Source organism: Taudactylus pleione, unplaced genomic scaffold (genome assembly GCF_031769625.1).
Source record: "Taudactylus pleione unplaced genomic scaffold, aTauple2 ptg000319l, whole genome shotgun sequence".
NCBI classification, from domain to species: Eukaryota; Metazoa; Chordata; class Amphibia; order Anura; family Myobatrachidae; genus Taudactylus; species Taudactylus pleione.
In genome coordinates, this window is record NW_028284720.1 from 856349 (window position 1) to 870164 (window position 13816).

A 13816-nucleotide genomic window follows, 5' to 3' on the forward strand; every position below is an offset into this window, starting at 1 on the left:
CACCTGTCTGTATCCACCAATTGCTGCCAGACTCTAGGTATATAGATCCTCCTCTGATAGCACTCTGTGCTTGAACATCTTGTTACGTCCCATGCTGTACAACTTGTGCTATAGCTGTACCTCTGAGTACCAGTATGTCCCAGGCTCCTGCTGTTTCCTAGACATGTGTTATCTGTAAGCCTGCTGCATTCAGCTATCCATGCTACCAGCCTCTCACCTATGGCTCCCAGGCCACTTCAAGTAGATTCCATGCTACCAGCTTCTCCCACGGCTATCCAGCAGCTCCACGTAGCCAAACAGCTACCAGCATCTACCCACGGCTATCCAGCCACTCCACGTAGCCACCCAGCTACCAGCGTTTACCCACGGCTATCCAGCCTCTCCACATAGCCACCCAGCTTCCACACATGGCTATACAGCCATTTAACGTAGCCACCCAGCTACCAGCATCTCCTCACAGCTATCCAGCCACTCCACGTAGCCACCCAGCTAAAAGAGTCTACCCACGGCTATCCAGCTGCTCCACATAGCCACCCAGCTACCAGCATTCACCCACGGCTATCTGTAAGCCTGCTGCATTCAGCTATCCATGCTACCAGCCTCTCACCTATGGCTCCCAGGCCACTTCAAGTAGATTCCATGCTACCAGCTTCTCCCACGGCTATCCAGCCACTCCATGTAGCCACCCAGCTAAAAGCGTCTACCCACGGCTATCCAGCCACTCCACATAGCCACCCAGCTACCAGCGTCTACCCACGGCTATCCACCCGCTCAACATAGCCACCCAGCTACAAATGTCTACCCACGGCTTCCCAAGCCACAACAAGTGGCTTTCACTATACCATCAATCTGCAAGCCAATCTACTAGTAACCCGACCAGCTCAGTCAGCCTTCCTGCCGGTCCCAATCCGGTTCCTCCAAGTGCACTCACCTCACAGCTCATTAGCTGCACCAAGTAGCTTCCATTCTACCATCCATCTGCAAGCTCATCTACTGGTACCCCAACCAGCTCAGTCAGCCTACCTGCCAGTTCCAGTCTGGACCCTCCAAGTTCCTTCTGGTCTCACTCCAACATTTCAAGTTTCCAGTTCCAGTCACTCATCATCAAAGGCAGTTCTCACTGCTACCCAATTATTATATTAAAAGAGCTATTCATGTTACCCATGGTTCCAGTACAGCAGGCCTCCAGTGATTCTAGTTCATCACCTGAGACAGGTAACTCACTAGCACCAACTGGAACAGATACATTGGGCCAAATGTAATTGGATGAGAGTTTAGAAATTGTGTGTGAAAACTGTCACGTTTTTAAACTCAGCCAATGTAATAGTCACAAAACATGTTTTTCAGACTCAAAATACTCTCAAGATTTAAACTCTCATTCAGATGCTTCCTGTTTTAAACATACAACTCGGTCAATGTATTAGTGTGAGGGTTTTACTGCTAATCTCTCACATTTTCTAAACTCTCACCCTATTACATTTGTCCCATTGTGTTTGTTGCTGCAATAAGAAGATTTTATTATTTCCAAAACAATGAAACATGATAAAAATACAAATCAGCACTTATTTTGGAATTAGTTTTAACCATTTTATTTCCCATGTTCCACACAGTTTGTGTTCTGCTGTTTGTCTTCCGGGGACCAGACGGGTACGGAGGAAAAGATCTCCACCTGTTGCTATGACTGTATCCCATGCTCAGAGTGACAGATATCCAATGTGTCTGGTGATAATCTTATACTTCATTATTCCTGCATCTTTGTGTACACTGTGTGGAGGGAAGGAGAGATTATATAATGGATTGATCTGGTAGATTATAATTGTGTATCCTTCAAATTTAGCAAAATGTATACATTGGCTTACAATGAAATAATTATTTAGGAAAAAATGTTTGGCACATGTTTATAGTTAATGTCTATAAATGTCCTTAATCATTTGTCACCATTTGTAAACAGGACAACAAGATCTGCTACATGGATGCATTAATGTGATAAAGTATAATAGACAGAGTTGTTGTCTGTCTGATAAACATTTGTGGCCTGATGCAGAGTCACAGACCCAGTTCTAAGAGTTTCCGACATCTAACTGCAGAGAATAACTGGTTACATCAGTACTGGTCTGAGCCTGTGTGATGTGGGTGTGAGACAGGGTTAATGAATAGGACCAACAACACCCTGGTCTGTGTAATAATGATCACTCTCCCCAGTCTCTCACACACTTACAGCCTGATCCTTGGTCTGATACTGCAGCATCTGAGTGTTGGCCTTTTGTATTTCACTTCATGCAAATACAGCTACAAATCTTCCCTGGTGTACAGACGGACATCTGTATGTGCAAGGTCTGAGACCCCCCATACTAGGTGCTGATTATCCATTAGGCTATGGCCTCCATTATGAATGATTATGCATCTGAGATAACAACTACTTCCCCAACGCAACCATGACACTCCCATAACATGCCCACAAGATGGACAATCTCAATGCGGCATAGCCATTAGCCACCTCTTTGTCACCTGCCAGTCCTGGCCCAGGAATGCTCAATACATTTTCAAAATATTTCTGAGACTGTGGCACATGGATCTTAGATATTGTGTGAGATTCAGAATCACATCCTTACTATTAAATCTAAAGTTCTGCCACCACTAATGTTTTTTCATGACCAAATTACAGTTCCCCCTACACAACTATAAATAGACCTTATGTCAGTCCCATTTATAATAACCCAAATAATAGCCTGTACTATAGATAGCACCATAGCTGGTTAGCTGAATTCATAAACAAATGAATCGTATAAATGGTTCAAAGACCAGGCGATATAGATGCAGGATAATATCACAAAAAACAATGCTTAACATATAAATAATTCATAAAAATTACATACAGAGATAGTCTCAGGCACATGAGCATGTATTATAAAACAAAACAGATAAATTAACAGAAATACTGCATCTCACTTTTATCATAATTGTTTGAGGGGAGAATCAGATGTCAGATTAGGTTCCAAAGAATTGAACTCTTCTTTACAGTAGAAATGGCCCATTCTGTGGTGCTCAGTGCAAATGCAAATTAGGTTTCACAACTCTTTTCAGAAACCATTCTTGACTAAGGAACATTTTAAACATATTCAAACATATTATAAAAATAAGGATGCCTAAAGATTTACGCCCCTAATCATAAGCTGCTATTTGTTTCCTATCTAAGCAGCTCTAGCATAAATCTGGCTGCATATTCCACCCCTTAGATTCTAGACAGGTCAATACTGTTAATACTGTTTAAAAGAAGGAAGTTAATTAACCTTGCCAGGTCGGAGGACATTGGAATACCTCTGAGGTGGAACGTGTCAGTCATGTTGCGGAGTCTCCCTCCCCTCCCCATTTTCTCACAGAGTTTTGAGAAAAGGCACCTCTAGACAGCAGCACATAAATGGTGTTTCTTCAAGAGTATTGCCCATAGTTGGAATACCTCTAAAGTCTACAGCAGAAGACAATCTCCTGAACATGGCCGGCATACCTTTCCTTCTTCTAAATGGTATTATGAGCAACAGCACTCTCTTAAGGTTGCTAGTAAGTACTATTTGTCTCCTGCTCACTCATATACAGATAGTAGTTGCCCCTTCATTGACTGGGAGTCAGAGGTGGTCACGAGAACCAGTGCATCCTCTCACTGAGGCGAATACAGTGAAGAGGACCAGGGTAGCCTTAGATGGCAGAATGCCACTTTCTAAATCATATATGTCCTCTTGGGCTCTTAGCAAGTGCTCCCTGGTATATCAGTTTTCTCAATTGGCCTTTAGAACTTCCCACATAAAGGAGGACAAGATGGTTCTCTGCAACCATACTGGTATTCCAGACATTCCTGTCCTGTTCACTCTGGAGATCGATTCGGCTCTTGATTCAATAGTCGGGGATAAAGCCCAGAGTGACACAATAGATAAGTTACTGAGAAAGATACAATTTTAAAGTCTCAGATGCAGTTGGGCCACTTTTATTTGTCTTAGACAAGGTTGAGAAAGAAGGACCCTCTAGCATTGCTCTAGAATCCCTGGTAGCTTCCAAAATGGTCCTCTTAAAGGCTATTTGCAGGGCTACATTAATTATTGGCCAAACTTTTGACTTAATTTCCAATACCTACAGAATGCGCTGGTTAGCTAGTTTGGATCTGACCAATCTAGCTACCAGGCCTGTGGACGTTCCCAACCTGACTCTCTATAAAACATGTAAATCCTTTGCTGATTTGTGGGACCCTCAGCCTCCAAAACTGCCCTTTTGTTAGGATGATTATTCTGTCAGAGCCAGCAGTTCGACTCGAGATCAGCGCAGCGCCCCCTGAGCACACATGAGTGGCCAAAGGTGCAGTGACTGGCAACTCCAACTCCTCCAGGAAAGACAGAGGATACAGTAAGTAACTTATGTACAACCACTTTTCCCTTTCTTTCTCAACCAATAGATGTCTGGAAGCAGATTACCACAGACAGGTGGTTGCTAAAGATCATAGAAAAGGGTTTGCCCCTTTCTTTTTTTATTTCCACACCAGGTTTTCTTCTGCACAAAGAATTCCAGTCCTCTGTTAAATTGGATCCTATCCCTAGCTTTACACCAAGGCAAATCAAGCTAGCGGACATCTCCAAAAAGTTGGGTCAGTCACCATTTTTCCCATGAAGAAACAAGACATTTCCTAAAGGTCTATTTTAAACATTAAATACCTGAACCAGTACATAAAGCCTCGTTCATTCATACCATGGAGCCTAGCAGACATGCCGTTCCTGCTTGTCAGGAATGATTTTTGTATAAAAATGGATCTCAAAGTGGCCTTTCATACAATCCAAGTTCACCCAAATGACAGGAGACTCCTAAGGTTCCTCTGGAATGATGCCTTAAATCAATGGACAGTGATGGTGTTTGGCCTGTCCAATGTCCCATACACATTCACCCACCTCATGAAGGCTGGTGTGACACACCTCCTTCAGAATGGAGTCCACTGTGTCTTCTACTTGGACAATCTCATGGTTATCCAACCAGATATAAAAGTATTTCTCTCTCACAGGGGCATCATTTTGTCCCTCCTTAAGAATTTAGGTTTCTCTGTGAACCTAGACAAATAAGTTTTGACACCTTGTCATTTAATAATTTTCCTGGGAATTCTCATAGATTAGATTCCTCTTCTTTCTCAATTTCAGTTCCCTCAGAAAAATTGAGAGACATTCAAGACATTGTAACCCAGGTCCTTTACTGCCAGCTTTCTCTGAGAGATTTAGCCAAGTTTATAAGGAAAATGAGAGTGCTGGATTCAGGTTTCATCCACACTTCCCTCATATGCATACACTCTTAAGACCTTCTTTCTGGTCTCCTCCAGCAAGAGTTTGCTTAGTCAGACATCATTCCCCTGCCTCCCACAGTTCACAGGGAGATTCTCAGTTTGAGAACTCTTCTGCTACCTCATTCCAGACCCCTTTTAACCCCTCCCCTGGAAATTGTCATTACCTATGGCACCTCTCTTGCAGGCTGGGGAGCATTAACAAAACAAAAAGCAGTAAGGGGGAGATGGTCTTCTCTTGAGTAAACAGCCCACATCAACATTTTGGAGTTAAGGGCTGCCAAACTAGCCCTATCCTCCACATACTCGGGAAATATCGGTTCAGCTCTGCCTGGACAACAGGACTGCAGTCTCTTACCTCAACAGAATGGGAGTTTCATGATCCCACTTTCTCTGCCAAGAGACAGTAGATATCTGGAACTGGGCGGTGCATGGGTCCATACTCCTTTCTGCCATTTACAGTATATTCCAGGGGAGTTGAACATGATGGCCGACTCCCTGTCCAGAAAGCACCTCACATAGGATTGCATATGTCTTAGGTCAAAATCCTTCTTTTCATTGTAAAGGCCTTTGTCAACTGGATGTGGACCTTTTTGCAACTCCATCCAATGCACAGGTCCTAATCTACTTGTCCAAAATCTGGACCCAAGGAGCCCTACACATGGATGACATTTGCTTTCCATGGACCAATCTCACTCTACCATATGCCTTTCTCTCTTCTGCCACGCTACTGAAGATATTTCATAAGGTAAGCATGGACAGACTGTCTCACCTCATTCTGGTGTACCCTTTCTGGCTCTCCAAAATATGGTTCACCTTTGTCACCCAACTATGGAAGGGACCCAAATTGGACTGTACAGGGACTTCTTCCAGGGAACTCCAGATCTACTGAAGTGCTCACACAATGAATGTGGATAGCAACATTATTTGGCTGCTAGCCATTGCTGCCCCTGCCACGGCTTAGATAAATGCTTCCTTTAGGCCATTAACAAGGTCCAGATATCAGTCTAGCATAGACGATTTTGTTTCCTGGTGGAACTCACACTCTTCGACCTCAGGATCCCATTCTGAACTCAACTCAGAAATAGATTTTTTGAACACTAAGTTCTAAAAAGGCCTAGTTGCCACCATGATACAATCATATGGCTCTGCCATGGTGCTTTTAATCCCTGGCCTTACAGATAATAAGCTATACCTTAGGTTACTCGAGGGCATTTTCCTGTCCATACCATCATGCCCATGATTCTCTTCCATGTGGGATATTAACCCTTTCCTATACTGTTTAGCTACTACCCCTTCCTTGGCTGACATTTTTTGCCATTTACTGAAGCTAGCTTCTTTATTGGCTTTGGCCTTTGCTGTCAGAGGTGGAGAACTTTCACTGAACCACACTTCAGAGCCATGGATAACCTCCATCCCAGAGGGTTTTTATGTCATTCTTAAAGGGCACACAAAAACAAGCTCTTTTCATAAAACCCTTGTGGAAATAGACCTGGTAAATGACAAATCTGATCCCAACCTTGGCATAGTTGAGTGTTTATTCACTTACATCACAATCACAGCATCGATTAGAGGTGACATTTCCAACTTATTCATCACCTGTTGTAAGCCCTTTTGCCTACCTAGGCCTTCTAAAATCAGGGGCTGGATTGTTTCTGCCATGCAGAGCTCAGGGTTAGACACCTCTCTTTTTGAGGGTCACTCCCTATGCTGAGCAGCCATTACTTCAGCTGCCACCAGGCAGGCTGCATGTTGGTCTTCCACACATACTTTTGTTGGAGGCCTTCTGACACTCAGAGGTTAGAATTCCTTAAAAGAACCATCAGGTATGTAGTAGTCTGCCCACCAGCTGTTGCTAGGTGACAAGCCTACCGATGAACAATCAGTAGTTTGCAGGAATCTATGATCTGCAAACTCTATTTGTTCTAGGGAATAGGATTGTTACATAATAACAGCTCCCACCTTAACTGCCCTGTTACCTTTCTAGGTCCCTGTCTGTGTGAGAAGTTAAGGGCAAATTTATTTAACTTTACCTTCTCTGCATAGTCAGGAGGCTTGCATTTAACCCACCAACTGTTGCTAGGTAGCAAATATATTCCCTCGAACAGGGGTGTCCAAACAGTCAGAGTCAAAGAGCCCAAAAATATCTGTAGGTTTGTCAAAAAGCCAAGATCATACATGCTCCAAAGCAGCACATGCAAAAAGGAGTGTGGTCTTGTTCCAGATAGGGCACTCAAATAGTATGATTTTTGTAGGAGCATGTAAAAATGCATGGACACAGTCAACATGGAGGTAACTATTAAAAGAAAAGAAAAAGTCAGAACAACATAAAAACGTAAAAAAAAAGATCCACATAAAAACCACTGAAACAAGCTAGATCCACATAAAATACACTGCAAAAGCCACATCCACAAATAATGCACTGAAAAAGCCATATTAACATAAAATACACTGAAAAAGCCACATCCACAAAACATACCTTGAAAAAGAAACCCAACAGATTCACATAATACAATCCTGCCCCTCCATGTGTCACTCCAGCCTCCCCATGTGTCACTCCAGCCTCCCCATGTTTCCCATCACATCTCCATGTGACACTTCATGTATCACTTCAGCAGCCCATCATGTGTTTTACTCCAGCAGCCCATCATGAGTCACTCTAGCAGCCCATCATTTGTAAGTCCAGCAACTATAGCCCCCCCTCTCTCCGGACTACTCCACCCCACCACATGTCACAAATATAATGAATAGACAAATAAAAAGCCCTCACAGGTCTTACCTTGCTGCGGACTATCTGTGCCACGTAAGTAGGCTCTGGCATCTACTAACACATCCTCTTTGTGGCTGTAGGTTCAGTCACAAGTTGAGCTCCACCTCCTGTTTGTGGCGTGACATCACCCCATCACCCTTACATGCCTCCGGAGTGGAGCAGACTGCTGCAACAAAGGACAAGCCTCCTCTGAACAGCTGCATGCCTATCAGAGGAGGCAGCCAGTGTCAGTCAAGGGATCTGCATCAGGACAATGGAAGAGCCAAAGCTTGGCCACCACTGCCCTAGATCAAAGAAAGTTTGTATATCATAGATTCCTGCAAACTAGTGTTTACCCCTGAAAAATTAAGTAATGCCTATGTCCACAAGAGGCTTAATATGGTAAATCTTTGTACATTGTATAAGCAAAAACAATAAAAGAATTGCAAAATGTACAATTGTCTATGTAAAAAACAACTAGAAACATCTGCACGTGATATTATAATTACTCAGACAGATTTAGTATACTCCCTATGTCCACATAAGAGACAGGTAGAGAAATATTTTATACCTGCAATGAGCAACACATAATCAGAAATACAAAATATGTAGTCAAATTCATTTGAAGGAATAGTAACAAGATTCAATACAAATTTGTCCTCACTTACTCATACAGTGCGGGGTTCCTGGTGTAAGTGCTGAGAGTAGTAGCGACCACATTTTTTCAAATGTTACCTCTTAGCTCCATTGCAGATGCAGCAAAAAGCTGCTCACAATGTACTAGAGATGCTAGGCTGTGACAATGACAAAGTCACAGATGAAGCACAGATCTCGGCATGAAGAAAAGCTGTGACCGCTGGCATCGCTTGCCCTTCTTACACACAATCATATTCAGTAACACACAGATATACAAATGATGCACATGAAATTGATCAGTGACTGAGTTGGCCAGGACCTGATGAGCTGAGAGGGGCTATTTGGTGTGAGTGAAGTAGTAGTAACAAGGTCACATGTGTAACATATTACTCTGCAAATATATTACTTTTCATAACTTTTAACACTTCCAGCCCGTAGCTTGTTTTACTAGGAATGGTTTTTAATACTCTACTAAGTAGTCTCATATGGGTATGTTTTCTGTCTGTAAATCTCTTATTTCTTTAGAATACATAAAATAAATGTGACCATTTTGAGATACAATTATTTTAAATTGCAGTGAAACAAAATTTGGGAGGTGTATAAATCTCTTTGTTCTAAACAAAATAAAACAGTGACACAGTAGCAATAACATCCTGTTTTAGTGAACAAATATGTTGAAACATTGTGTCCTGGTCTGTCATTTCCTTTATAAGAGACATGTGTGACAATCTGCATCTTACATCTTATGTGTGTCACAGTTAGGGGCTGGTTTCTGGTTTGGAACTTGTTCTTTATTAGAAGAATATGGCTGATAAACTGTGCAGCAAACTGACCCATGATATGATATAATATAAAAGTGAATCATTTGGACTGTTATTTATTACTGCCCCTATTCTGAAGCAATTGACATATTATCTTAAATATTGATGTTCTAATTATATGATCTTATGAATTATAGGAAATAAGTTTTCCAAGTTTTTAAATGTTTTACTCAAAACAGAAAATTTGCAAATTATTTTAGGACAATCAGAAATCTGTTGATACAAAGTGAACATTTTCTCAAGAATACTCAATGACATTACTAAGTAAGAGATATATATTGGCCAATGTGGTAATATTATATTTTATCATAACATTTATTTCCTTATTCATGTTTTTAGACAGTGAAAACTGACAGAAATGTCCTGAAGATGAATGGCCTAGTGAGGATAAAGATTTGTGTATTAAAAGGATACAAGAATTTCTATCATACAAGTCAGACATGATAGCTATAGTTTTTTCTTCAATATCTGTCCTATTTTTTATCGTATCCATCTTTATAATTGGAATATTTGTTTCATTCCAGGACACTCCCATAGTAAAAGCCAAAAACAGAAACCTTAGCTTCATTCTTCTAATATACCTTAAACTTAGCCAACTCTGTGTGTTTCTGTTCATCGGTAATCCTGTGGACATCACCTGCATGCTATGCCAAATCTCCTTTGGAATACTATTCACTGTGGCCATGTCTTCTATCCTGGCCAAGGCTATCATGGTTTGCATTGATTTGAAAGCCACCAGACCTGGAAGCTCATGGAAAAAATGGCTCAGTGTTAAATTGGTGAATTCTGTTGTGTTGATCTGCTCAACTGTTCAAGTTCTCACCAGTGCTATTTGCTTGTCAGTTTCTCCTACCTTTCAAGAGTATGACAGGAAAACAAATCCTGGGATTATCATAGTTCAATGTAATGAGGGTTCTGTCTTTGCCTTTTATTTCATGCTAGGTTACATGGGGTTTCTGGCAACTCTGAGTTTTGGTCTAGCATTCATGATGAGGACATTACCTGACATCTTTAATGAAGAAAATACATCACATTCAGCATGCTGTTGTTCTTCAGTGTTTGGGTCTGTGCCATCCCAGTCTATCTGAGCAGTAAAGGTAAACACATGGTCACTGTGGAGATTTTTGCTATATTGGCTTCAGGTATTGGAATACTGAGCTGTTTATTTTTTCCTAAATGCTACAATATTCTGGTAAAACCTGAATGAACAGTACCAGACACTTGTTAGAGAAAAGTTCTTCATAAACGTAATCATTTTTAAATGTTCCTCTTTTATAGCTTTGTTAAAATTAAAAACTGCCAGCAATTTACAGTAAAAAGTGAAAAATATCTTTACACAGCTTTTCTATATCCATGTTATTAAAATAAAATTATGTAAATGAAATTATGTGTAGCTACAACATTAAAGAGGAGTTTGTCTGTTGCAATTTTCTGTGAGCTCAAAGTACCTGATCCTTAGATATGAAATTTGACAGTGATCTATGACACAAATATTTTTGGATATGAGACAGAATAGAGAAGATTTCGAAAAGTTCATTGTAATGTTTTTTTTTAGTAAGATGTAAAAATTATTACACAGGAAATAAACTGTGATGACTGAACCTGATATTAATTGAATTATCACAAATTTTAAAAAGCTACACTGGCAAAATAGTTCCAATCCACAGAGACATTGAAATGTTTCATAAAAGAACAATAAAATTACATAAGTTATATTTTATTACATTTTATACAGTATATTACATTTAGAGATGAGCAGGTCTGGTTCTCCGAGAACTGGACCCACCCGAACTTCCCGATCCTGGCTGGGATCAGAGTCCAGGTCGGATTTTCTCACCAAACTCAGATCCCAAAATGAGGCAAAATGTCATCATCCTGCTGTCAGATTCTCACAGGTTTAGGATTCTATAAAGGTACCTTTTGGCGCCATTTTCAATCCATCTGTGGAGAGTGTACAGAACAGACATGCTCTGTGCTGCTCTGTCTGTGCATGTGTTTTCTGCTTCTCTTTCTGTTGTTCAAGGGTGCAGTGTTGTTGGGCTGGGGCTGCAGTACATTTACAGGGTCTGCAGTACATAAAGGGGTGCTGCTGTGTCACTTTTGTCCTGTCAATCAATGGGCTGGGGCTACAGTACATAAAGGGCTGCTGCTGTGTTGTCCATAAAAGGGCTGGGGCTGCATTAATTAAGGGGCAGTACATAAAGGAGTTCTGCTGTGTTTTCCTGTCCATCAAGGGCTGGGGATGCAGTACAATCAAGGGGCTGAGGCTGCAGTACATAAAGGGGCGCTGCTGTGTTGTCCATAAAGGGTCTGGAGCTGCAGTACATAAAGGGTTGCTGCTGTGTTGTCCATAAAGGGTCTGGGGCTGCAGTACATAAAGGGTTGCTGCTGTGTTGTCCATAAAGTTGCTGGTGATGCAGTACATAAAAGAAGGCTTCAGTAACTAAAGGGGTGCTGCTGTGTTGTCCTAACCATCAAGCATCTAGGGCTGCAGTAAATAAAGGGGCTGTTGCCTCATCCAGGGGGCTCCACCCTAGTGTGAAAAAATACAATTTAAATATAATTAGCATTCCACAGAAAAAATCTCTTTATAAAGTTTTATTTTGTGTGCGTTAGCTACATTATGCTATTGTTGTTTGGTGACACTGCCGGACAGACTGCAATGTAAGATTGTTAATATGGAGGAAAATCAAATAAGAGGAGAGCAGGAACCACATACTAGTGTTGCAGCTGCTGCCAGCAGTTATGATGACGATACAAGGCCGTCAACATTATCTACAAAGGCCGATGCCCAAGGGCTTAAGTCAGGGCATCTAAAATCAAAGAAGCAATCTTTTACAGTGGTAAAGAAAAAAGGGATTGTTAGCTGCAGAAAGACATAAAATTGTCAATATGCCTTTCACCACACGAAGTGGCAAGGAAAGGTTAAGACATTGGCCTTTCTCCTTTCTTTATGACTGGTGGTTCTGCCTCTTATTATGATGTAATCACAAGTAAACATGCTGAATTAGAAATTGAGGATGCTTCAGCGAAAGTGCACCAGGATGAGCAGGATATTTGTGTAGCTGACACTAATAATGATGTTGATTATGAGAATGTTGATGATGAGGATGTTGTTTGTGTAAATCAGGTACCATTGGAATAAACAGTTCTTGTCCATGAAAAGGAAAAGCACAATATCATGCCTTGGCACAAGACAAAAAGATCCACTTCTTATGTGTGGAATTATTTATACACAAATCCGGATAACAATTATCAAGCCATCTATACCCTATATAAAGTCAGCGGAAGTAGAGGTAGGAACCTTAACCATCTAGGAACCTCCTCCCTGTGACATCATCTTCAGGGCATCCATCAAAAAAGTTTTTTCAAAATTCAGAAACTATGGCTAAAAAAGTAACAAGCAGTCCAGCTTCATCTAGCTTCCATCTCTCTGCTAGGTCCAAGCACCTGCCATCTTCACCACCAACACATTCATCAACAATATCAGTAATGAAGCAATTGGTTTGTTTTGGCCCCCACAAAAAAAGCTACCAATGGGCAGTTGACATTGCTGGCAATGATCTCTATGTGCACAAAATGGCTTTACAGAGGCAAGATGTTGTAGACATCATTATCCCATTCCTCACCCTCATCAGTGTGTACATCATCTTCCCGGAATCCCCATTATAGGTGCCTCTTTATTTTTTGGATGCAATTGGCATAGAATTTGTAGTTCATTTTGATGGACATCTCTTTTCCACATTTTGAGGAAGTAGCCTCCTACGCCGATTGCTGACAAGGTTCTCAGCTGTGCTGAAAGCTTTCTAAGTACACACTGGAGGGTGGGCAGCTCAAGTATAGCATTTGCATTTTGTGAAAGGGCCTCCAAATTGCATTTTTTCTTCAAGCAGTGAAACAAACTATCTGACATGCCTATTTGGATGCTATCATTACATTTGTTTTAAATATTCCTCAACTATTTTTTGTATGGTGTCTATATCAGATTGAGTCATGGTAGAGGTCTCATTAATTGTAGGCAATTCTTTTAGACCCAAGCAGATGTAAAAGCTTGGTTGTGTTGACTCATCTGCATCACCAGTGAGTCTTTTGGGAAAGTATTTTTTTTTCTCTGTAGATGCATTTGCTGGAGAAACTGAAGGAGAAGCCATCATTGCATCATGTGCCACTTGAGCTGACAATTTGCTAACCTACAGATATTTACATTACTTCAGATCTGTGTCTGTTGGGAAGAAAGACACAACATAAACCTTAAACCTAAGATTCAGCATGGTTGCCAAAATGTATTGATCCAATTGTAAG

The 13816-nt window shown here is 41.2% G+C and overlaps 1 pseudogene; it reads left to right on the plus strand.

The window, feature by feature from the left end:
* The window catches only part of LOC148509554 (vomeronasal type-2 receptor 26-like), an 82190-nt pseudogene extending 71431 nt beyond the window's left edge, over positions 1 to 10759 (plus strand).
* Positions 10760 to 13816: the final 3057 nt, after the last annotated feature.